At 39.6% G+C, this 27,318-nt stretch overlaps 1 pseudogene; it reads right to left on the bottom strand.

Annotated features, from left to right (window-relative positions):
* Positions 1–15,657: 15,657 nt before the first annotated feature.
* LOC121499456 lies at positions 15,658–16,121 on the bottom strand (annotated as a pseudogene).
* Between the last annotated feature and the right edge of the window lie 11,197 nt (positions 16,122–27,318).

The following is a 27,318-nucleotide window of genomic DNA, read 5'->3' as shown; positions in this document are numbered from 1 at the left end:
ATATACATGTTACATATATAATATATAGAGCAATATCACAAAGGATGTTTTCTAAGATGTCTGAAGTGGTGACATTTTGAATAATCTTTTACTTTTTTTAAAAGATTTTCTTTATTCATGAGAGATACACAGAGAGAGGCAGAGACATAGGCAGAGGGAGAAGCAGCAGGTTCCCTGTGGGGAGCCTGATGTGAGACTCGATCCCAGGACCCCAGGATCACAACCTGAGCCAAAGGCAGATGCTCAACCACTGAGCCACCCAGGTGCCTCTCTTTTACTTCTTTTTAATGCTTTGCTATAGTGACTGAACATACCAACTGTGTGTTGTTTTTACAATCAGAAGAAATTAACTATCTTATGGAAAATGTACATCAGTAAAAAATTGGAAGAAAACTCACAAATGGTCATATTTTTTGGTTAGGATTACAGATGCCTTTTTTATCTTTTCTTTTCCCCAGATTTTCTGTGAGGTTGTTATGATATTTATGATAGGAAAAATGAATAAATAATGTTATAAGAGGATAATACTAATAATTGTAAATGATTTTGCACATATAGTCTTATATCTACATAACTCAACAACTGTCTGAATAAGCCAATGTGTGGGAAGGGAATGGGGAATGACTATAAGGGATGTTCCTTTCTAGCAAATAAATAGCTGCAAAAGTCTTCCTTGAAATCACAAATCAAGGAGTTGAGAGGGCCCCTCTAAGTGGTCTCATATATTTCCTATTAATTCATTAGTCCATTCCTTTATATTCTACCAGAGGAGATTTGGTCTTGCCTTGAGGAACTGCAGCGGCCAGTGAGCTTGTCACCATGGAGGTTTCTTAATCCATTGTTGAATGGCTCTATTTATTAGAAAGTCCCTGGTCATACTGATTTCAACTCTGTCTCCTTGAACTCCTACTCAATGTCACTAGTTCTAGTCTGTAGGTTAACAAGAGGCAGGGCTTGGCAATGGCTTTCAGACTGTCTTCTATGAAAGCTATGTTTCCCAAGGTTGCCTCTTCTGACTGTGCATGAAAAGCAAGGTAGGAACTGAGGAATTCAGCTCAGGTCTGGGCTGATCAGCTCAGATCTACTAGGAACAATGTTTCTCTTGCTCTGGACCTGCACCTTTGTGTACAGATGGGGTTCCTGCTGCCAGATCTCTTCTGTGGTTCCTACTGCCTAGATCATCCAGGTTTTTGCCCATTTTCGAATGTGGTTCTATGGCCTTCCTGCCGACTTTCTGAGCAGACATCATTTTCCAATAAACCTTTATTATTTGTAAGTTAGCTAAAATCAGTTTTTATTGTTGTGGTCAAGGAGCTCTGGTTAATATAGAGGTCATGCACCTCTTTATTACAAAAAGATATCCCACAGATGTTCACATTGAGATTCTGGTCATTCAAACTCATCCTTAACCCACTCCAGTGGACTCCTTTATCCCAAAGCTACCCTTAAGCTAGATCTCTCCATCCTGTGCTTGTGAAAGTGACCTTTATCCTTTTTTTTTTTTTAATTTTTATTTATTTATGATAGTCTCACACACACACACACACACACACACACACACACACACACACACAGAGAGGCAGAGACACAGGCAGAGGGAGAAGCAGGCTCCATGCACCGGGAGCCCAACGTGGGATTCGATCCCGGGTCTCCAGGATGGCGCCCTGGGCCAAAGGCAGGCGCTAAACCGCTGCGCCACCCAGGGATCCCGTGACCTTTATCCTTTAACCAATTTCCATTAAACTTAATTTTGTTGGTTTGGCCAATTTCTGCTGAGTTATTTTTAATGGGGATGCCTTTCTCATTTGGGGTATTCTGGGACCCAAATTTTCAATGTGTGTGTGTGTATGGTTCCCTATTCCAACAAGCAATTCACCCTGTTGGTATCTAAGAATTCAACTCATTCTGACCCTATCTACCCAGAGATAACATCAGATTCCACAGATTAAGGGCTCAGCCCCCCACTTGAGACACCAAACTCAAGTTTGGGTTGCTACCTGTGCTTCTGACCAACCAGCTCTAGATTGGAGGTTCCCACAACCTTCTCCCTAGGTTCAGTTAACTTGCTAGTCACTGAATTTTGAGAAACATTTTACTTACCAGATTTCCAGTTTCTTATAAAAGGACAGAACAGCCAGATGGAAGAGATGCATCAGGCCAGGTATAGGCGGAGGGTGTGGAGCTTCCATGCCCTCTCTAGGAATGTCACTCTCAGAACCTCCATATGTTCACCAACCTAGAAGCTCTCCAAATGCAATCCTTTTGGGTTTTCATGGAGGCTTCATTACGTAAGCATAATTAATTAAATCACTGCACATTGGCAACTGATTTACTCTCCAGCCTCTCTACCCTTCCTAGAAGTCAGGGCTTGGAAGGATCCCTTATGTGAACTATTGGTTCTGGTTCCTGGCAACAAGTTCCCATGCTTAGGTCCAGGAGTCACTTCATTAACATAAAAAAGACACCATCTTTACTCTCCTAGCTTAGGAAATTCCAAGAGTTTTAGGAGATCTGTGCCAGGAATGGGGTAGAAGGCCAAATACCTATTTCTTAGTATGAATCACAATATCACACTGGCATTCACGTGTCTTGCTTCTCTAAGTTTTGTGTTACTGGCAGACACTATTACTAAGAATCCTTAGTCTTTGTCCAAGCCACTGTTGAAAGTAGGCAGTCATAATAACAATTTAAATTATGGAATATTTCACAAGGACAGAGGAGTATAGGAAATAACACAATACATCCATATATCTGCCATCCAGATTTTGCCATATTTGCCTCTGAATTTGATAGCAGCAAGTGATGGTGAGAACGTGGGATGCTGGAGGGAGAATCCAGAATAATCTGATACCACCACTCTGAGGAGAGATTGTAGGCAATTCAAATAGAGTTAAAGATGGAGGCATTCATACCCCAGAAATCTCATTTCTAGGTAAGTACCCTAACTAAAGTCTCTCACACAGCACCACAGAGCTAAGTTCTGGAATGTACACTGTAATAACAAAAACTAGAAATGACTTAAACATCCATCAATCTAGTATATTCAGAAAATGAAATATTTTCTAGCATATTCATAAAATGAAATATTGTTATTAAAATAAGCAGGCAAAATTTATCAACATGGATAAATCTCAGATATATCATGTTGAATGAAAAATATAAATTGTAAAAGGATGCACCTGGTATGCAATCATTCATGTGAGTTTTGAAAAAGAAAAAGAAAGAAAAAAAATACCATCGTTAATAAGGTACTTAGTGCTGCAGATGACCTCTGGGTCACACCGACCTGGGTCAAATCCTGGCTTCAAGCTTTACAACCACAGGCAAGTTGTATAAACTCCCTGAACATCAGTTTCCTCATCTAGTAGGTGGGAACAATAATAATAACTATTTTATAGACTTGCTGTGAGGATTGGATTCTATTATGTACGTAAATCGTTCAGCATGGTGACCGGTATGTAATAAGTGCTGAATAAATATTAAATTTTGGTTCCTCTTGCTGAGGCCAGTGAAACATAAATAGACATGGGTAGGAGTAGGAAATGGTAGGCAGGGGAGGGCAGGGAGGAAGCTAAATCAGAGCTGTATTCACAACTGGTGCTGGGAATAGCGTCACGGGAGAGAAGAACACCCCATGACTGGGAAAGTGCACAAAAGCAGAAGGCAGGGAGCTAAGCAGCTGGAAGCGTTCAGGGGAAAACAACCCAACACAGCAGGTAACTCAATCCAGTGGAATGAGCTGGGTGCGTGGCAAACTGGTGACCAAGAGAAGAAAACACATTTGCATTCTTGGAAGGAAATGCAGTGGAAAAACAAACCCTAGGAACTTGGGAGTAAGCAGGCTTGCCCGGAATCCCTGCCTGGCCCCGGAGGGCTTCCCACCCGTGGTCCACCTTCTGTAGGTTTCATCTTAATGGTCTTCCACTTTACTTAGGTTTCTGTCTGGAAACTGATGCAATGAAATGGAATAAAAGGAAGCATACTTCCTTCTCTGCAAACAGCCTGCACCTACCCTACTTGTACTTTCTGTGATGACCTTATAAAATCTTATACTGATTAAAACCCCTGAAATGATGGTGTTGAGTGCTTTCAAAGATAACTCACTGCTTCAGGTGGAAAAGAACTAAAGGCTGGTCAAGGTAGCACTTGTTACTTTTTACCTTGAAAACTGCTTTTTATTCACCAAAAACACTTTTCTCATCTCCTATTCCTTCTCGCTCAGTGGCTCTCAGGGTTATTTTTCTGAGACAGAGTTCAAAATTTTGCCATTGCTCTGTTTATAACATTAAATAGCTTTCCCTTTGTTCTCAAAATTTAAGACCAGTTCCTTGGTTAAGCCTTTAAAGAACCACCATAATTTTACTTCGATCCATTTTTTTTTTTTTTTGTTCCAAGTAATTTTCTCTTGTTTTCATTCACCAGCCATTCTCCCAGGCTGATTACTGCATCACTGTTCCCTGTTCCTCCTCTGTCCACATGGTTTTCCCATCTTTGTTTCTTTCGTCAAGGTTATTTCCTCTGATTCCTACCTGTTCAAATTTTACCCATCCTCCACGGTCTACTTAAAATGTCATTTGTTGTTTAGAGTCCTCCTGGACTCACTTTTCTTCCTCCTATGCTGGACATCACTATTCAGTTCAATTTTATTTAAGAAACTAATGAGCTAGGTAGGCATGAAGGAGAAAAAAAAAAAAAAAAGATGGTCTGTCTCTTCCATCAGCAACCATCTAGTCGGGAAGGTGGACACAGAAACCACAGACCCTAAACCAAGTAACAAATGCGACAACAGCAATGTCATCAAGCAGCTGCAGGGCTGCCGAGGAGTCCCATCATCTCTTGCCTCATAACTTGTCTAATTATTCTCTTGCCCTGCTGCCCTTACCAAAGATTTCCTTCTCCCCCCCCACTGATAGAACCATCACTTTAAAGGACCATCAGATATGCCTTCCCCCTACTTAAAGCCCTCCAGAGCCTTGCTGTTCTACTTGGAATAAAATCCAAACTCCTCACTCTGGTTTTTAAAGTGATTAAAGTGGCCTTCTTCCCCTTCCCACCTTTTCTCTGTTATCTGCCTCTCCCACTTTGCTGCATCACGCTAACCTTTCTGTTCCTTGCACAATGCAAAATGTTTCCCTTAAAACTTTGCACCAGCTTTCCTCATTCCTTGATCTGCACTATTATTCCTCCCTGCTCTTTCTTAGCATTTTAGGAATCAGTTTCAATCTGCCTGATGAGAACTTCCCTGACCCATCCAGCTTCAACAGCTCTTCAACTGCTCTTATAGCTAATTGCTGCCATTTTTCCTGTTTGGCTGTTTATCAAATTAGTGGTCTCTCCCACTAATTTCAGCTGCAAGAGGGCAGAGGTGGGGATGGTTGCTCACAATGCAGCCTCAAAGTGTGGAGCAAGGCTTGGCGCAGAGATTGATTCAGTAAATATTTGCTCAATGAATGAATGAGAAGATTTCATAGAAGCAGACAGTGGAAGTTCAGTAGCACAGGGAAGGGCATTTTGGGTAAAGGGCACAGCACATGTGAAGAGAAAGGAATGAGGAGAGTGGCTGAGCCAGCTTTCTGTACTTCCCAGTTAGAGCACTTGCCCACGTCAGTGGGGTTGCTTGCCTGATTGGCTGTTTTCCTCAAAGACTGTAAGTGTCTGAAGGCAGAGGCCTCATCTCTTTGCTGACCATTGTATTTTCCATGTCCTAGCCCATGATGGTTCCCCATGATTACTGAAGGAATGAACAAAAGTTTAAAAGGAGGAACAATGGGAAATAAAGCTCGTTGTAAAGAATCTCAGATGTTGAGCAAAGGAGTTTGTATTTTGTTCTATGAAAAATGAGGAGCCATTGAAGTCTTTTATTTTTTTACTTAAAAAAATAATTTATCTATTTACTTTTTAACCTTTAATTTTGAAATAATATAGATTCCCATGAGGTTATAAAGAAAGGTCCAAGGAAATCCCATGTACCCTTCCCCTGGCCTCCCTCAATGTTAATATCTTATCCAATCATAGCACAATACCAAACTGAGGAATCCACATTCACACAATCCATAGAGCTTATTCAAGTTTCACCAGTTTATATGCACTAATCTGTGTGCATGTGTGCAGCTCCATGCAATTTTATCATATGCAAAGCCTTGAGTCACTACTACCATAATCAAGATACTCAACTGTGCCATCGCCACAAGACTCTCCTGCATAGCTGCTTTATAGCCATACTCACACCCCCCATCCCTAATACTTGGCAACCACCAATCTACACTTAATATGTATTACTTCATGATTGTTACAAAAATGGAATCAAGCAGTACATAGCCTTTGAGATTGGCTTTCTTTTTCTAGTTAGCATTATTTCCTTCAGATTTATCCAAATTGTGTCATATATCAAGAGTCTCTTTCATTGCTGGGTAGTATTCCATGGTATGTTTAACCACTCACCATTTAAAGGGCATTTGGATAATTTCCAGAGGCCTCCCCCCCCCGCCCCGCCCCAGAGGTTTTTAACTAAGGGAATAGCATGCTGAAGTTTGTCTCTTAAAAGTTTATCTTTTGGAAGACAAAAATTGGAGTGATATGGGGTTAGCATGAAGAAAAGGAGACAAATGGGGGTTATTTCTTTATTTTCTTTTTTTTTTTTTAAAGATTTTATTTGAGAGAAAGAGAGAGCATGAACAGGGGAGAGGGCAGAGGGAGAGGGAAAAGCAGACTCCCCTCTGAGCAGGGACCCCCCCCAACCCCAGACTCTATCCTAGGACCCTGGGGATCATGATCTGAGCCAAAGGCCGATGCTAAATTGGCTGACCCACCCAGGCACCTGGGAGGTCATTTCAACAGCAGGAGAAAGATGACAGCTGGAACCAAGGAAGTGGTTGTGAGGATAGAAAGGAAGTAATGAACTCGAGAGACATTTCTGAGGTGGGGATGACAGATAAGGGTTTGTGATGGATTTGAAGTATTAGGTAAAGGAGAGGAAGAGGTCAACAATCACTTCAACTCTTCTGCCTTGAGTGTTCACAAGATCAGCAATACTATAAACTGTGCAATGGTATTCAAGAGGGAGGAGCATTTAGAGAGAGGATAATGAGTCCTATTTTGGACATCAAGAGTGTGGATGCTCAGTAAGACCCAAGAGGAAATGTGCAGTGCTCAGGAGAGCATTCTGCGCAGGAGACTGAATAGAGAGGCTATTAGAGCACAAGTGGCAGAAAGGTGAGCAGAGAGCCAAGGACATAACCTTGGGGAACAGCAAATGTTAATGCTACCAAGACATCCAACACAAGGGGGAAAGGTATTATACTGGTGCTTAGGTAATTGTGGTGTGTTCTTTGCAGGAGCAGGTCTGTAGACAGAAGTATGGTGGGCAGGTGAGGTAATAAAAGAGAGGTGAAGCAATGGGGGAAGGAAGTATAACATGAGCTTTTAAGAAGTTTGGCAACAAAGTTTGAAAGAGAGAGAGAGAGTCAGGGTGGGATAGAATCTGCAGATATCCATCAAGAAATCCAAGACACTGGAATGCCTGGGTGGCTCAATGATTGAGCATCTGCCTGTGGCTCAGGTTGTGATCCTGGGGTCCTGGGATAGAGTTCTGCATCAGGCTCACTGCAGGGAGCCTGCTTCTCCTCCTTCTGCTTGTGTCTCTGCCTCTTTTTGTGTCTCTCATGAGCAAAAAAAAAAAAAAAAAAAAAAAGAAAAGAAAAGAAACCCAAGATACCTGGTGCTTTCTGTGCCCATCAGATAGATCTTTTCTGAGAGTCCACACATGATCCTGGGAACTCCCCCTTACCACTGTGCTCAGGAAGGTTCTACCACCAATGGATCCAACCAGCTCTTGTCTCAAACCCAGTTCCTGTCTCAAACCCATTTGCCATCTTGGGGCTGGCCAAGGAATATTGCTTTAGGAATCTAAGGAATGAACAAATCTTTGCATTTCAAGCAGATGAATGAGGAGAGAAAAGGTAGGGAGCATGGGGCTGGCATAGATGTCAGAGCAAGGCCTCTAAGGCAGGGGAAGAACATAAGTGGAGAGGTCAGTCTCAGAGGAAGAATTTTTCTTTTCTCTGAGCCAGAAAGTAATCAGGTAAGAACAGAAAGAGGTGATGGTAGGTGGGATGTGCAGGAAAGGGAGGCTGAGGCAAATTTTTTAGTGAGGTGGGAGTTCACTACAGTCAACAGTAGTGAAAAGGGACTGTCTGGGTGCTTGAAGGGAGAGCTAAAGATCCAGAGCCACCCTATTTCTCTGTAGTACCAGATACCAACTGACATACTGTGTCTGTTTGCTTTTTGGCTGTCTTTTCTCAGTAGGATATATTCACCCTACATTCCCAGAGTTTGGAACAGTGCCTGACACACAGTAGAGCCTGATGAATATTTCAGTGGATGAAAGAATAAAAGAAGAGGAGCAAAGTGACTGGTAAGCATCATGGAGGGCCCAGCTGAGCTTGGAAATAATCCCTCCCTCTCTTGACATGGCCCTGTCACCTGTGCTTGTCTCTTGCTGCCCTGTATCTGTGCTATCATCACACCCTGTCCTCTGTTCTGCGGTGAACACCTTTCAGAGCCACGTCTGCAACGGATCCAGTCTGGTGTGTCACAACACAAAAGGTTCTCAGAAATTGTAGGCTCAATGAATGGATATGTGAATGGCATTCTAAGCAGCTTTGGCTGTTACAAAGGTCCTTTTTATGTTACATCAAAATCCAGCTTCTTGTGACTGCTATGCATTGGTTGAAGTTTTGCCATTTGGATACATAAAGCCTGTTTCTTCTTTCTTTAGGCAGACCTTTAGGTATTTGAATGGCTATGGGATCTTCCCATACTCTCTCCAGGGTAAAGGCACATGATTCTTATATTTATTTATATATTTAGATTCAGTGAATTAGCCTATAGTATATTATTAGTTTCAGAGGTAGAATTTAGTGATTCATCAGTAGGCACATGATTCTTCTGACTGTCCCTCACATGACTGGTTTCTAAGCCCCTTCCTGGTTTAGAAACTCCTTGGCTTGGCAACTCCCTGGCCCCCAGGGGTTGTTAAATACCATTAAACTATCCCTTTGAGTAGAAAGCTGCTTAGACCTTGGTCTAAAGACATAGGTATGCCCTGCGGCCCCTTTCTTATTATCCCTCCCTAAAAATTTAAAGCCTATCTCTGTGTGAGGTCTGGTGAATCCTAAAATTAGGAGTAAGCCTGTCACTGGAGCTGACTTCTGTGCCAACAATGAAGTACCTCCCTGCCCAGTGTGACGGGTGACCCTAGGCCTATTAAACCAGCTGCACTCTGCAGAGAGTTGTCCTTTATTCCTTTTTGGACAACAGTGAGAAATGACTGGCAAGAGCCTCTGGTATTCGCCCTTTGAGTTTTAACAGATGAAGATAATAAATAAGGGGTCAGTATATCCCTGGGGTGAGGGACAGGGAGAAGCAGCTTTCTCAGCACCATGATGCAGAAAGGCCTTCTGGTTCGAGTTGTTTTGCTGAAACTCTTCATTGCCTTCACCCCTGAGGCCCAGGCTGCTGGGGGAGTTCATTAGCTCAAATCTCAGGTTTCAGTAAGAGGGGAAGAAATTGGCCTCCAAGGATCAAGGCCATAATCCTTGTGGCTAACCCAGCAGGGTCCATTAAAAAAAAATTGAGAATTAATTAACATACAATAAAATATATAGATCTAAGGGTTCAGTTAGAAGTTTCTATAGTTTTGAACTCCTATTTAACCACTACCCTCCAAATTTCCCTTGTTTCACCATGTTGCTGCACAAGTCCATATTTGCTCCTCCTTAGTGATGAGTTGTCTTCCATGTCGTGAATATGCCATAACGCCATAACTTATTTATCCATTCTTCTATCACTGAACACTCAGGTTGTTTACTGGTGTGGAGTATTATTTTTTTTTTAATTTTATTTATTTTTTCATGATAGTCACACAGAGAGAGAGAGAGGCAGAGACATAGGAAGAGGGAGAAGCAGGCTCCATATAGGGAGCCTGATGTGGGATTCGATCCCGGGTCTCCAGGATCACGCCCTGGGCCAAAGGCAGGCGCTAAACCGCTGCGCCACCCAGGGATCCCTGGTGTGGAGTATTATAAATAAAAGCTGCCGTGAGTATTTGTGTATAACTCTTTGTAGGGACAAATATTTGTTTTCTTATTATTATTTGGTGAGTATCTGGAGTGAATGTGTGTCTAACTTTATAAGACACTGGCAGATTTCCAAGGGGGTTGTATCATTTTATACATGCCCCCAGCAACATAGGAGAGTTTCAGTTGCTCCATGTCCTTTAGTGATGTCACCTTTAAAAATTTTAGCCATTCTAGTAGGAATGTAGTGCTGTATCATTGTGGTTTTCATTTGTATTTTTAAAAAGATTTTATTTACTCATTCATGAGACATGGGGCGGGGCGGGTGGGGGGGAGGCAGAGGGAGAAGAAGCAGGCTCCATGCAGGGATCCCAATGTTGGACTCAATCCCAGGACTCTAGGATCATGCCCTGGGCTGAAGGTAGGGGCTAAACAGCTGAGCCACCCAGGGATCCCCTTATTTGCATTTTCTTATGATGATGACAAGCACTTTTTTCACATGTTTATTGGCCATATGTGTATCTCCTTTGATGAGGTATCTTTCCAGGTATTTTGCCCGTTTAATAAATACACTGTCTTTTTACTCTTGATTTTTGTTTTATATGTCCTGGACTTGTCAGATCAGATATTCACTGTGTATATTTCCCCCCCACCTCAGTCTGTGGATATTTATTTTCTTAATGATGTCTTTTTATGAGAAATACTTAATTTTGATGTTATCCATTTTTTTCTTTTATCATTAGTGCTGGGTAGTCTAATTTTCCTGTGAGAGATTGTTTTCAGCCATGAAACATAGTAGGTCTAGGAGCCCCAAAGCAATCTAGAATAATTGGGAGTGGGATGGGAGTGTTAGAACCTTTATCTTTCAAGTGTACAACAGCCCTGCAACTTGGTACTTTGAAAAGACACAAGGTTGGTTAGTAATCAGGAGGTCTACATTCAAGTCCTGGCTCAGCCTTTTATGAACTGAGTAATCAACTCATTCATCTGTAAAACGGGGGTAAGCGTGCTTGCTTAGCTGACATCTTAATGGACTTTGGATAATGGGATTTAAATAAACCCTGAAGTCTACAGATACTCAACAAGCATTCAGGAATCTCATAGTAACTACCACGATCACCATCACTAGCCCTATTCCAGTCCATTATCCTGCTCATATTATCTTATCTCTCCTCCTTCCCTCCTCTATCTTCATTACTAAACATCTTTACATCTTTTTTTTTTTTTTAAAGATTTTATTTATTTCTTCATGAGAGATACACAGAGGCAGAGACATAGGTGGAGGGAGAAGTGGGTTCCCTGAGGGAAGCATGATGAGGGACTCGACCCCAGGACCCCGGGATCACAACCTGAGCCAAAGACAGATGCTCAACCACTGAGCCACCCAGTTGTCCCTCATCTTTACATCTTTCTTGGGGGGACAGGAAAGATTGTGAAACTAAAATCCATCTCTTCTTACCTGTGTTTCTGGAAAAAGTCCTTGAAGGGCATCAGTCCCCTAGGACTGTGCATGGGGCACAGAGCTCTGTGTAATGGGAGGGCCACATGAGAGCCCAAGAGGGTGACAGCTGGAAGGCCTTCCCACACAACAAATCTCTGAACAAGCTGCCATAAGTGTCTTGTCTTTTCTCCTCTAATGGCTCCTTTTATTATGATCCCCTGCATATCCCAGTTTTTAACATATTTTTCCACCAAAACAACCCCTCACTTATATGGTCTTAAGTAGTTTGTCAGGAGATGGGCCATATTTTCCCCACAAATTAACATACTAGGTTTATAAGTGACGACTAAAATTAAGGATGCTGCTGGTATTGCCATTAGCCTGTGTTATTAGCAGGGGTGATATAGCACCCCTGCTAGCTATAATAAGCTTTTTTTTTTTTAAAGATTTTATTTATTTATTCATGAGAGACACACACAGAGAGAGAGAGGCAGACACAGGCAGAGGGAGAAGCAGGCTCCATGCAGGAAGCCCGACGCGGGACTCGATCCCAGGTCTCTAGGATCATGCCCTGCGCTGAAGGCAGGTGCCAAACCATTGAGCCACCCAGGTATCTCCTATAATAAGCTTTTCTTAATGTTGAAAATGATGTGGTTATGTCCATTCCTACCTCGGAGAGTCCCAAGCAGCCGGGTCCCCTGATAAGGAGTTCCTGTTCATTGTAGTCAGTCTTTGAGAAAAGGTGTTGAGGGTAATTTTTCTCTTGCTTCAAAGCACAGTCCTCCTTCTTGGAAGGGGACTCTCTTTCCAAAGAAAACTGTCAACTGGTGATGGGAATTATCTGTTTCCAAGTGTGGGATACTTGGAAAACACCTACAGCTGGTAGCTTCGGACTCCTTAGATCCACAAGCGTCAAGATGGGTCATTCATGTCACAGCTTATCATGCAGTGACCCCACTGGCCGAAGCTGAGGGGTCCACCAGGCTGTGGTAACCCAGAAGCCGGCCGCCAACAAATGGAACATGCCACCTTTTCTGGGCTTGGCCTGAGAGTACAAGGCTCTTTGTTATCCTCCTCCACAAGAAGCTTACAAAGTATAAAAGCTACCGAAGGAAGTCAACAGTCTTGTTTTTCACACCTCCTGAGTTTACAGAGGAGCTTTTTCAGGCCAAGTATTCAATTCTAGGTCCTGTCCCTACCTTGAGATGGGGCCTCCAGCATCTATTAGGGCATGTAGCCTACAGGCACGTGTAGCCCTGCTGAGTTAAGACATCTTACAAAGGCAGGTGTTGAGGGTTTGGTTTACAGTCCTCACCTGGCTATAGCTTCTCTGAACTACGAGCGCAGCAAACAGGGTGTTAAGGGAAGTGACAGCGTCCTTCAGGTTTCAAAGCAGGAGTGGTCTGTGTTCTCTGTGTGGATCTAAGAGAGGAGAGTTGGGAGGTGAGGGAAGGCAGCAAAGATAAGAAGCAGCTGGGCGTCATATTACAAAGCTGAAAGGAAGAAGTGGAGAAACCAAGAACATGCAAAAGAAAGATCAGAGAGAGCTATTATTATGCAATATGCCCATTGCAGACAGACAGGCGGCACTGGCCTTTCATCTTTCTTAACCTCAGATTCCAGAAAGACTTTGCTGTAGCCTGGTCAGTCACACACAGACACAGGCTGGGGTGAACGTCAAAGTCCTGGCAAATTCCACTCTGGACAAGAGGGTGAACTTGGGAAACATCTGAGACTTTTTCAGGTGACGGACATGCCTGTCTCCATCCTAGCAATCAGCTTCCCAAACTTAGCTCCCTTCTGGTGCCCCCACCCTCTAAACCAAATGCTTCAGACCACTAACAGGCAGTGGGAAAATGGGTCTGTGGCCAGCACCACACAGAGCAACTCGTGCAGGGCCCCAACCTGCCCACATACTTGGCAGGCACCACCCTTGACTCATGCCAACTTGAGCGGAGTGAAGAGTGAAAACCCAATCCATCAAAGAGTTGTTTTGTCTACATGACACCACATCAACCAGTTGTTTATGTTGGCGCCACATGGCACCAAGGGCTACCCTGGCTGAAATCCGCCACTCTGACATCATGCGTGGTCCACACTGCCTGCATCTGACACCATGTGGAGGCAAGGCAGAGCCATATGTCTGACAATTCCTCAGACCCAGATGGAGTCAAACATGACCCACCTGAACAAGACCTGGGTCCTGTTTCTGTATGCTCTGCTCCTATGGGATCAAGGGCTGTCCTGTCCACTGCCACAACTCTGGGTGTGAGCATGGCATCGGTGCTTGTCCCTGAATGGAAAGTGTGGCTGCGGGCAAGGAGCTGAAGGACATGGTGCTTCGCTTGCCACTAAGAGAATTAGAAACCAGCGCTGAACTGAGACAGATCCTTAGCTGAGAGAGTGTCTGGCATTTGAGAAGCTAGTCTCCAGGTCACAACCTGGACTTGGCTTAACCCAGTTGTGGGTTGTAAGCGAGCCTCAAATGACCAGCTTCCCTGGTTGGCAAATGCAGGGATGAATGTGCACCATGGAGAGAGCACGGAGGAAAGTCCTGCCTCTTCCTGACTGTGGAACCTGTGCCAGACGTGGCCTCTCTGGGGGTCATCTGAGGTTGACCTGCTCATTTCTTAGGTCGCTTCAAATGGCTCTGATTCTAGGTCACAATCTTTGGATAAAAGCAAGAGAAAACAGAAGGGAAAAAGACCACAGAATACCTAAGACATCAGATTATTTCTCCTTCACCTGCATATACATATAATGCTTTGAACTTCTGAGCTTTCTCACTCACCACATTGCCAGTCAAGCTCTAGCCCTAGAAATCCTCAAAGCTCACTGCCTGCCACCCCTCACTCCTGTCAACTTGTTACCTAAATGTGCCTTCTCAGAGGCCTTCCCTGGACAGGTGATCAAAAATTTCACCTGCCACTTCTACCTCTCTGCTTCATTTTTCTCCTTAGTGCTTACCATCATATAATACACTAAATATTTCCTTATTTGTCTTGACAATTTGTTGATTGCCTTCAACACTAGAATGTAAACTCCACCAGGGCCAGAGATTTTTCCCTTTGAGCACTGCTTGCTCACTGTCCGCACCCTGCCAGGACAGCACCTGGCACATAGTGAGTGATTAGTATGTGACTTGTTGAATGAGTTAGCACTTGTTTTCTGTCCTTTAAGTAGAGCAAATACCTTTCATTAACAAATCAGGTGTTTCTGTGTTCTTGACTCCTAGCTTTTGAAAAAACACAACGTTTCTAGTGACTAGGCTTTCACTTTTTTCCCCTCTCCCTCAGGTGAGACAGGAAGGCTGGGGGGAGTAGTTTGGTACCTCCCCTCCTCCCACATCCCAAGTATAGAGAACCAGAGTGGCTGGAGTCACGTATAACCATTCCCATTTGTTGGTAAAATAGTTTTCCTTGAGGGCGAGCTTTGATAAAAAGAACAGAATGCTGCAGGCATATTTTAAATGGCTGTTTTTCTCTTCTCCTTGCTGGAAGCATGAAATCTTTTTTCTTTCTTTTTTCCCCTACCTTCAGTCCTTTTCTTTCTTTCTTCTTTCTTTTTCTTTCTTTCTTTCTTTCTTTCTTTCTTTCTTTCTTTCTTTCTTTCTTTCTTTCTTCCTTTCCTTCCTTCCTTCCTTCCTTCCTTCTTTCCTTCCTTCCTTCCTTCCTCTCTCTCTCTCTCTCTCTCTCTCTCTCTCTTTCTTTCTTTCTTTCTTTCTCTCTTTTTTTCTCTTTCTTAAAGAAAGAATAAATTCTAGGGGTTTTTTAATGTTTGAATGACAGAACACACAAAACCAGGCAGAGAAGTTCCCAAGGAAATGATGGTTACATTTCATTGTTATTTGCCCTTTGGTCCTTTGTCTTCTAAGCATTTATTATAGTTTCTTATAAGTATATTAAACATTTGTTTTTATGACGAATGCAATCCAAGTGTAAATAAATAAGTGTATTATCTTTTAACATCTGCCCCCCCCCCCCATGTTCCTTTAAATAGAAAATGAGTTCAGAGTCTCCTTAGAGCCTATTTGGCCATAGCTGTCCCACCTATGGTTTTAAAAACAGGGTGTAACTTATCTTCTCTGATTCCTTCTTGAACTACAGCTCATTCTGTTAAAGAGATCCTGGGAAAGAAGTCCTATTGATATTCTTGATAGTCTCCAAAAGGGAAGGATAATTACTGGCCTGAAGGTTCTTCAGCAAACTGAGGACCCTGGGAAATTGTGCAGAGGCCATTCTTGTCAACAAGATACCAGCTCCTTCGATCAAGGCTAGGTGAAAGCCACCCATCGTGGCTGACCCAACCATGGTCACTGGTCCATTTCTAGCTGCCATTTGTGATGGAGTGCCAGGAATCTTCTTTTCCTCAGACTTGAACCATACAGTAGTCATTCATGGAAAATAAACTTCCCCAAACAGCAAAGCTACCTCCCAACTGCAGAGCCCTGCACTCCCTCATAGTCTGTGGTTTACTCCCACTGGAGAAATGCAAAAACCTTTGATTGCTTGAGAGATCCTACCACCTGTGGTACCCATCCTAAAGGCCCCACCACAAACATCTGCAGTTTGCCAAGGGCAAGGCTCTTGCGCACATTCCTCCATCTTTACTCCACTTGTGCGAAAGACTTGTGCGAGAGATCTTTTTCTTTCTTGCTTGCTTGCTTTTTTTTTTTTTTTTTAAGATTTTATTTATTTATTCATGAGAGACACACACACACACACACAGAGGCAGAGACACAGGCAGAGAGAGAAGCAGGCTCCATGCAGGGAGCCCAACGCGGGACTCGATCCCGGGACTCCAGGATCATGCCCTGGGCCGATGGCAGGAGCCAAACCGCTGAGCCACCCAGGGATCCCTGAGAGATCTTTTTCTGACCTTTACCATGAGAACTTGGTAGGGCTCTGTTAGTAAACCTGTTAGTAAAACTCACAAAACTGTGAGTAAAACTCACAAAACTGTGGTGGTCTCCTAAGACTGGGCACCCTGGAGCTTTTAACTCTCAAACTTGCTTATTCTGAGCCTCCAACAATATGTTAATTACAATCTAAGTTTTCTTCTTCAGGATTGGTTCCTGCAAATGTTTGTTTCTGGGCTTCTGCTCCGGTCAGCTGTCCTTCTCTGATTCTATTTGCCTATCTCTCTAAATTTTGGGGCAGCAGTTTTCCCAATGATCTTTGTTTTTTGATGGATCTGAGAAGAACTGTTAATTTTGTTTGTTCGGCTTTCTTCTTGTGAAGAAAACTTTCAAATTCCTTAAATGCCACACCAGACTTTACAAAAATATTTACTGTTGAGAGGGATCCCTGGGTGGCTCAGCGGTTTAGCCCCTGCCTTTGGCCCAAGACGTAATCCTGCAGTCCCAGGACTGAGTCCTGTGTGGGGCTCCCTGTATGGAGCCTGCTTCTCCCTCTGCCTATGCCTCTGCCTCTCTCTCTCTCTCTCTCTGTGTGTGTGTCTCATGAATAAATAAAATCTTAAAAAAATTTTTTACTGTTGAGTTTTGAGAGTTTATAAATTCTAGATGCTAGTCCTTTGTCAAATACATGGCTTGCAAATATTTTCTCCTAGTCTACAGCTTATATCCTCTTTACATGTACTTTTGGAGCAAAAGTTCTTAATTCTGGTGAGGTCCAATTTATTTTTATTTTTATGAGGTCCAATTTTTTCCTTTTATAGATCATGCTTTTAATGTCAAATATAAGAATGTTATACCTATCCTTAGACCCTAAAGATCTTTACCTGTTTTAGGTTTTATGGTTTAAAATTTACACTTAAGTCCATGATCCATTTTGAATTAATTTTTGTATAAGACGAGCAGTTTAGGTTGAAGTTCTACTTTTGCCTTTGGATGTCTAAATGCTCCAGTACTGTTTTGTAGAAAAGACTACCCTATCTCTATTGAATTCCTTTTGCACCTTTGTTGAAAATTAGTTGACCATATTTGTGTAGGTCTACACTGTTCCACTGGCCTATTTGTCCATCTTTCCACCAATATCACACTGTCTTGATTGCTGTAGTTATATAATAAGTCTTAATATTGGAGAGAGTGATCCCTCTCGTTTTATTCTTTGTCAAAATTGTTTTAGCAATTCTATGGCCTCTGCCGTTTCATGTATTTTTGAAGAAGTTTGTCTATGTCTACAAAAGTCCCTCCTGGGATTTTGGTTGCGATTTCATTAAACCTATATATCAATTTGGAAGAGATGACATTTTACTATGTTGAGTCTTCCAATCCATGAACACTACATCTCTCTCCATTTATTTATGTCTTATTTGATTTCTTTCATCAGAATTTCATCAACATTTTATAATTTTTAGAATACATATCTAATGCAAGTTTCATTAGATTTTTATCTATTTAAATTCATTTGGAGTAATTATAAATGGTACTGCTTTTAACTATATTTTCTATATATTTATAGCGTATACAAGTGCAAATGACTTTTGTGTGTTGATCTTGTATCCTGTGACCCTGCAAAATTCAGTTATTACTTCTAGGAGAGTTTTTAAAATTTTTGTTTTGTTTTGTTTTTAGGTTCCTTGAAATTTTCTATGTGGACAGTCATGTCATTTGCAAATAGTTTTATTTCTTTTTCAATCTGGCTATCTTTTAAATTTTTTTTCTTGCCCTGTCCCAGTGACTACGTCCTATGGTAGCATGATGAACAAGAGGAGTGAGAGCAGACATCCTTGCTTTGTTCCTCATCTTAGGAAAAAGAAATCTTTCATCATTAAGTATGATGTTAGCTGTAGACGTTTTTGTAGATATTGAGATAATTTTCTTCTAATCTGCTGAATTTCAAAATATACAAATTTGGTGTTAAATTTTGTCAAATGTTTTTGTGTCAATTGATATATTGTGATTTTCCACCTTTACCTTGTTGATTGATACAGTAGATTCCATTGATTGATTTTCAAATGTTGAACTACTCTGCATATCTGGAAAATAATTCTACTTGGTTATACTGTATAATTCTTTTTATACACTGTTGGATTTGCCTTGTTAATTTTTTTGTTTTTGGTATCTAAATTCATAAGAGGCATTGGCCAGTAATATTGTTTTTGTATTGGCTTTGTTTCTCTTATCAGGGTAATGCTGGCCTCATAAATGAATTCAAAGTATTCCCTTCTTTCTATTTTCTGGAAGACATGATTGGTGTTAATTTTTCATTCAATGTTTGTTATTCTCCAGTGAAACCATCTAGGACTAGAGATTTTTCTTTAAGAGCTTGTGTATGTATTTATTTATCATTATTTTCAGGAGCTTTTAAATTGTGAGTTCAATATATTTAATGATTATAAGAATGTTCAGATTATTTGATCTTGGTTGAAGTTTGGTAATTTGTGGTTTTTGAGGAATTTTTCCATCTAAGTTGCCAAATTTATGAACGTAAAAATTACTTGGGAGTATTCCATTTAATGACTACAGAATCTATGAAGATATCCTGTTTTAGTTCTGATACTGGCAATTTATGTTCTTTTTAAAAAATTTTTGCCATTAGTCTCAATAGAGGTTTATCAATTCTATTAATTTTTCCAATGAACTTGTTTTATTGATTTTCTTTATTGTTTTCCTATATTCAATCTTACAGATTTCTATTCTAATCCTTCTCACTTATTTTCTTCTGCTCCTCTTGGGTTTATTTTGTTCTTTTCCTATTTTCTTGAAGTAGGAGTTAGCTTTTATGATGTAAGCACTCAGTGTTATGAATTTTTCTCAATACTGCCTTATCAGTATCCGACATATTTTTTGATAGGCATTTTCATTTAGTTCTAGGATTTAGAAAAATTTCCTTTGAACTATCCTTTTAGACCAATAGGTTATTTAGAAGTGTGTTTTTTGGTTTTCAAGTGTTTGCAGATTTTCCTGTTACCTTTGTTATTGATTCCTAGTTTGATGCATTGTGCACAGAAAAATCCTCTGCATAATTTTAGTTCTTTTAAAATACTGATTTTTAAAATGGTTTTAATTTATTATTATTATTAATTTATTATTCCATGGGCAGTTGCAGAAAATGTGTATTTTGCTGGTTGGATGAAGTGTTCTATAAATCCCGATTATAACTTTTTGGTTCACGGCATTGATGAGTTCTTTCTCATTGCTGGTGTTGTCTAGTTGCTCTATCAATTGTTGAGAGAGGAGCACTGAAGTCTTCAACTGTTTTTATTTCTGCTTTTAGTTATATCAACTTCTGCTTTATACATTTTGATGCTTTGTTGTTTGTGCATACATGTTTAGGCTTATGATGTCTTCTTGGTGGATTAAGCCTTTATCGTTATATAATGTTCCTTTCTATCTCTGGTAATTTTCTTTGCTCTGAAGTCTACCTTATCCAATTTTAATATAGCTACCCTTGCTTTCTTTTGATCAGTGTTTGCATGGTATATCTTTTTTATCCTTTTACTTTCAGCCTACATGTGTCATTGAATTTGAAGTAAATTTCTTATAGATACGATTCAGCTAGGTAGTTTTTTTTTCCTTTTTTTTTAATCCATTCTGTCAGCCTTTGTCTTTTGATTGGTATATGTAGATCATTTGTAGTCAAAGTCATTGTTTACATGTTAGACCCAAAGTATGCCATTTTGTTGTTTTTGTTTTCTTTTTGTTGAGGTTTCTTCCCCCACCCCCCTTTCTGGATCTTGTCCCTCTTTTTTTTTTTTTTAAGATTTTATTTATTTATTCATGAGAGAGAGAGAGAGAAAGAGGCAGAGACACAGGCAGAGGGAGAAGCAGGCTCCATGCAGGGAGGGAGCCCAAAGTGGGACTTGATCCCGGGTCTCCAGGATTAGGCCCTGGGCTGAAGGCGGTGCTAAACCACTGGGCCACTGAAGCTGCCCTGTTCCTCTCTTCTCATTTGCCTTCTTAATGGATTAAACATTTTTTAAGATTTTATCATGATTTACTTAAGGTGTTTTATCAAAATACACTTCCCAAATACATAGTTTCTGTAGTTTCTCTAAGTATTATAATATACACGTGTTGTATCCCATTTCATTAGAATCTTAATATTCTGCCACTTTGAGTGAAGTATAAGAACATTTCCTTCCCAGTTTTTATTTTTCCCACTTTTAATTATTATTCTTTTATCAAATGATGCTCTAATTTTTTTCAAGCATTAAATATGACTTATAGACTCATGAGAAGAGTCTATCATTAAGTAATCTTATTTTTGCTTTTTGTTGTCCTTTCTTCCTTCCTGAAGCTCCAAATTTCCTTCTTTTAGGATTTACTTTTTGTTTAAAGAACTTTCCGTAGCTAACCTTTATTTATTTATTTTGAAAGATTTTATTTATTTATTCATGAGAGACACAGAGAGAGGCAGGGGGGAGAGGCAGAGACACAGGCAGAGGGAGAAGCAGGCTCCATGCAGGAACCCTGATGTAGGACTCGATCCCGGAACTCCAGGATCACACCCTGGGCCAAAGGTGGTGCTAAACTGCTGAGCCACCCAGGCTGCCGCATAGCTAACCTTTAAATAGTATACCTGTTAGTGACAAATTCTTAAAAATTTCCTTTCATTTGAGAATGTCCTTATTTCCCTTAAATTCTTGTGGCCCAAGACGTAATCCTGCAGTCCCAGGACTGAGTCCTGTGTGGGGCTCCCTGTATGGAGCCTGCTTCTCCCTCTGCCTATGCCTCTGCCTCTCTCTCTCTCTCTCTCTGTGTGTGTGTCTCATGAATAAATAAAATCTTAAAAAAATTTTTTACTGTTGAGTTTTGAGAGTTTATAAATTCTAGATGCTAGTCCTTTGTCAAATACATGGCTTGCAAATATTTTCTCCTAGTCTACAGCTTATATCCTCTTTACATGTACTTTTGTAGCAAAAGTTCTTAATTCTGGTGAGGTCCAATTTATTTTTATTTTTATGAGGTCCAATTTTTTCCTTTTATAGATCATGCTTTTAATGTCAAATATAAGAATGTTATACCTATCCTTAGACCCTAAAGATCTTTACCTGTTTTAGGTTTTATGGTTTAAAATTTACACTTAAGTCCATGATCCATTTTGAATTAATTTTTGTATAAGACGAGCAGTTTAGGTTGAAGTTCTACTTTTGCCTTTGGATGTCTAAATGCTCCAGTACTGTTTTGTAGAAAAGACTACCCTATCTCTATTGAATTCCTTTTGCACCTTTGTTGAAAATTAGTTGACCATATTTGTGTAGGTCTACACTGTTCCACTGGCCTATTTGTCCATCTTTCCACCAATATCACACTGTCTTGATTGCTGTAGTTATATAATAAGTCTTAATATTGGAGAGAGTGATCCCTCTCGTTTTATTCTTTGTCAAAATTGTTTTAGCAATTCTATGGCCTCTGCTGTTTCATGTATTTTTGAAGAAGTTTGTCTATGTCTACAAAAGTCCCTCCTGGGATTTTGGTTGCGATTTCATTAAACCTATATATCAATTTGGAAGAGATGACATTTTACTATGTTGAGTCTTCCAATCCATGAACACTACATCTCTCTCCATTTATTTATGTCTTATTTGATTTCTTTCATCAGAATTTCATCAACATTTTATAATTTTTAGAATACATATCTAATGCAAGTTTCATTAGATTTTTATCTATTTAAATTCATTTGGAGTAATTATAAATGGTACTGCTTTTAACTATATTTTCTATATATTTATAGTGTATACAAGTGCAAATGACTTTTGTGTGTTGATCTTGTATCCTGTGACCCTGCAAAATTCAGTTATTACTTCTAGGAGAGTTTTTAAAATTTTTGTTTTGTTTTGTTTTTAGGTTCCTTGAAATTTTCTATGTGGACAGTCATGTCATTTGCAAATAGTTTTATTTCTTTTTCAATCTGGCTATCTTTTAAATTTTTTTTCTTGCCCTGTCCCAGTGACTACGTCCTATGGTAGCATGATGAACAAGAGGAGTGAGAGCAGACATCCTTGCTTTGTTCCTCATCTTAGGAAAAAGAAATCTTTCATCATTAAGTATGATGTTAGCTGTAGACGTTTTTGTAGATATTGAGATAATTTTCTTCTAATCTGCTGAATTTCAAAATATACAAATTTGGTGTTAAATTTTGTCAAATGTTTTTGTGTCAATTGATATATTGTGATTTTCCACCTTTACCTTGTTGATTGATACAGTAGATTCCATTGATTGATTTTCAAATGTTGAACTACTCTGCATATCTGGAAAATAATTCTACTTGGTTATACTGTATAATTCTTTTTATACACTGTTGGATTTGCCTTGTTAATTTTTTTGTTTTTGGTATCTAAATTCATAAGAGGCATTGGCCAGTAATATTGTTTTTGTATTGGCTTTGTTTCTCTTATCAGGGTAATGCTGGCCTCATAAATGAATTCAAAGTATTCCCTTCTTTCTATTTTCTGGAAGACATGATTGGTGTTAATTTTTCATTCAATGTTTGTTATTCTCCAGTGAAACCATCTAGGACTAGAGATTTTTCTTTAAGAGCTTGTGTATGTATTTATTTATCATTATTTTCAGGAGCTTTTAAATTGTGAGTTCAATATATTTAATGATTATAAGAATGTTCAGATTATTTGATCTTGGTTGAAGTTTGGTAATTTGTGGTTTTTGAGGAATTTTTCCATCTAAGTTGCCAAATTTATGAACGTAAAAATTACTTGGGAGTATTCCATTTAATGACTACAGAATCTATGAAGATATCCTGTTTTAGTTCTGATACTGGCAATTTATGTTCTTTTTAAAAAATTTTTGCCATTAGTCTCAATAGAGGTTTATCAATTCTATTAATTTTTCCAATGAACTTGTTTTATTGATTTTCTTTATTGTTTTCCTATATTCAATCTTACAGATTTCTATTCTAATCCTTCTCACTTATTTTCTTCTGCTCCTCTTGGGTTTATTTTGTTCTTTTCCTATTTTCTTGAAGTAGGAGTTAGCTTTTATGATGTAAGCACTCAGTGTTATGAATTTTTCTCAATACTGCCTTATCAGTATCCGACATATTTTTTGATAGGCATTTTCATTTAGTTCTAGGATTTAGAAAAATTTCCTTTGAACTATCCTTTTAGACCAATAGGTTATTTAGAAGTGTGTTTTTTGGTTTTCAAGTGTTTGCAGATTTTCCTGTTACCTTTGTTATTGATTCCTAGTTTGATGCATTGTGCACAGAAAAATCCTCTGCATAATTTTAGTTCTTTTAAAATACTGATTTTTAAAATGGTTTTAATTTATTATTATTATTAATTTATTATTCCATGGGCAGTTGCAGAAAATGTGTATTTTGCTGGTTGGATGAAGTGTTCTATAAATCCCGATTATAACTTTTTGGTTCACGGCATTGATGAGTTCTTTCTCATTGCTGGTGTTGTCTAGTTGCTCTATCAATTGTTGAGAGAGGAGCACTGAAGTCTTCAACTGTTTTTATTTCTGCTTTTAGTTATATCAACTTCTGCTTTATACATTTTGATGCTTTGTTGTTTGTGCATACATGTTTAGGCTTATGATGTCTTCTTGGTGGATTAAGCCTTTATCGTTATATAATGTTCCTTTCTATCTCTGGTAATTTTCTTTGCTCTGAAGTCTACCTTATCCAATTTTAATATAGCTACCCTTGCTTTCTTTTGATCAGTGTTTGCATGGTATATCTTTTTTATCCTTTTACTTTCAGCCTACATGTGTCATTGAATTTGAAGTAAATTTCTTATAGATACGATTCAGCTAGGTAGTTTTTTTTCCTTTTTTTTTAATCCATTCTGTCAGCCTTTGTCTTTTGATTGGTATATGTAGATCATTTGTAGTCAAAGTCATTGTTTACATGTTAGACCCAAAGTATGCCATTTTGTTGTTTTTGTTTTCTTTTTGTTGAGGTTTCTTCCCCCACCCCCCTTTCTGGATCTTGTCCCTCTTTTTTTTTTTTTTTAAGATTTTATTTATTTATTCATGAGAGAGAGAGAGAGAAAGAGGCAGAGACACAGGCAGAGGGAGAAGCAGGCTCCATGCAGGGAGGGAGCCCAAAGTGGGACTTGATCCCGGGTCTCCAGGATTAGGCCCTGGGCTGAAGGCGGTGCTAAACCACTGGGCCACTGAAGCTGCCCTGTTCCTCTCTTCTCATTTGCCTTCTTAATGGATTAAACATTTTTTAAGATTTTATCATGATTTACTTAAGGTGTTTTATCAAAATACACTTCCCAAATACATAGTTTCTGTAGTTTCTCTAAGTATTATAATATACACGTGTTGTATCCCATTTCATTAGAATCTTAATATTCTGCCACTTTGAGTGAAGTATAAGAACATTTCCTTCCCAGTTTTTATTTTTCCCACTTTTAATTATTATTCTTTTATCAAATGATGCTCTAATTTTTTTCAAGCATTAAATATGACTTATAGACTCATGAGAAGAGTCTATCATTAAGTAATCTTATTTTTGCTTTTTGTTGTCCTTTCTTCCTTCCTGAAGCTCCAAATTTCCTTCTTTTAGGATTTACTTTTTGTTTAAAGAACTTTCCGTAGCTAACCTTTATTTATTTATTTTGAAAGATTTTATTTATTTATTCATGAGAGACACAGAGAGAGGCAGGGGGGAGAGGCAGAGACACAGGCAGAGGGAGAAGCAGGCTCCATGCAGGAACCCTGATGTAGGACTCGATCCCGGAACTCCAGGATCACACCCTGGGCCAAAGGTGGTGCTAAACTGCTGAGCCACCCAGGCTGCCGCATAGCTAACCTTTAAATAGTATACCTGTTAGTGACAAATTCTTAAAAATTTCCTTTCATTTGAGAATGTCCTTATTTCCCTTTAATTCATGAAGGATAGTTTTACTGGATATGGAATTCCTGGCTCACAGTTCTTTTAGCATTTGCAAAATGTGCTACGTTCTTCTGGTCTCTGTGCTTTTAAATGATAAATCTGAAAACTGGTGTTCCCTTATAGGTAAGGTATCATTTCTGTCTGCTTTCAAGACCCTTTCTCTTTGTCTTTGGTTTCTAAACAACTAGTTAAGATGTATTTTTCACTTTTACCTAGTTTGGGTTTTTACTCAGCCTCTTGAATGTGCAGACTTGTGTCTTTCATCAAATTTGAGCCATTTTCAGCCACCATTTCCCTGAATATTGTTTCAGCTTTACTCTCTCCCTTTTTGGAACTCTAATGATACAAATATTGGATCTTTTGTTATTTCCCCACTAGTCTTGGCCTACATTCAGGGGTTGTGGGCCCACAGACCATTTAATTTTCAAAGACTCTGGTGCTATTTTGATCTGTTCTCAGTCAGAGAAGCCTCTGTCCCACAGGCCTTAGATCCCCTTGGCTCAGTGCTTTGTGTGGTAGAAGAGGCCTCATGTCTATGCCATCTGGCTGTGTCTTTGTGTGGGAGAGGAGAGCCTTACACCTGCTGGGGCAAAGATGTTTCCCAGATTAAGCAGTTTGCTTTGACTCGGTTCTTCTTTCTGTTGTTGCCTGGCCATTCTGTTATCTCCCAGTGGGGAAGGGGGGAGTTTCAGGCCTACCAGGAAAGGATAACTCTCCCCTTGGCCATTTATTATTAGTGGGGCATTCATCTATCCCACTTGGTGGTGGTATCTAGCTGACCTAAAGGTGTCGGAAGGACTCTGACTGATTGGGGGGTAAATGCACATATCTGGGCTGTCTTCTGTTGATAGGTTGAGAAGGGTCAGGCCCGAGTCTCCTGTTTCTATTGGATGAGGGGATGTAAGATGCTGTTATTGTGCTGTTTCTCCAGTCCTAGAGTTCTGAACCAATTTGCCTTCCTCTTAATACCATTTAGAGTATCTTCCTTGTATTATTCTTAGGATTTGTAGTTGCACTTAGTGGGGAGGAGAAGGGAGACACAAGTCTACACCATTTTCTCTGGAACAAATTTTCAGTCTAATTGTTTTTATATTTCTCATAGCTTTCTGAATTATTTCCAATATTGGGTTATTATTATTATTTTTTTTGTAGTAGAGATATCTAGCTGTTTCTGTAACTTTAGAGTTTGGATTGGTCCTAATGTATATAATTTTTATCCGCTTTATTATGAAGTTTTATTATCCCTATTTTAAGGTGAAAGGCTGAGAAAAAAGAGCCTCGGGTGAGAATGAGGCTCCAATTGAATGTACCCACCATATAGGGCTATTGTGAGCATTAAATGAAATAATACATATAATGCATCATTTACCAAAGCATGTAGACAATAATAAGTGCCTACTGAATATTAATGTTAATTTTCTTCTACACAATTTTTTTCCATGGTTGTTTAGAGTTCCTGGGGACAGAAACAATCTTTTGTTACCTTGTATCCCTAGAATCTAGAACAGTACCTGGTAATAAAAATTGAACTGCCTGAATAGCATTTGTATCATTTGTGTAACACCTTCACCTCTCCCTAACCCATGCTCTAGCACTCTTTTGTTTTCTTTGAACAACTTGTGATTTCAGTTTCTTGCTTGAATTAGCTCATCTATAGCTATCCTCCTCTCTATTCATTTGCTGTGCCTTCAAGCAGTAAGCTTCTCTGTATTCATGTATTTTGATAATTCTGCTTCTCAGTCATCTCATTCTTGAACAAAGATATGTTTTCTTTCCTCCTGAAAATCCTAGGCAACAGCACAGTCCCTGTGACCAGTATGAATAATTCTTTATTATACATTTTACTTGTGCAGAAATGGGTATACTTCCTAAGTACAGGTTTGTAGCCAACTTACTCACTCTTTATAGCAAGAAGTTCTAAATTTAATTCCAAGTTACTGTAATTTAAAATCAAACCTATATGTAAATAATATTTAAATCTTAATGTCTCAGGAACCTGCACTTTATATTGCTATGTAAAATAAAA

The sequence above is a fragment of the Vulpes lagopus genome, chromosome 10 (genome assembly GCF_018345385.1).
Source record: "Vulpes lagopus strain Blue_001 chromosome 10, ASM1834538v1, whole genome shotgun sequence".
Taxonomy (NCBI): domain Eukaryota; kingdom Metazoa; phylum Chordata; class Mammalia; order Carnivora; family Canidae; genus Vulpes; species Vulpes lagopus.
This window is presented reverse-complemented; position numbering and strand designations above follow the sequence as displayed.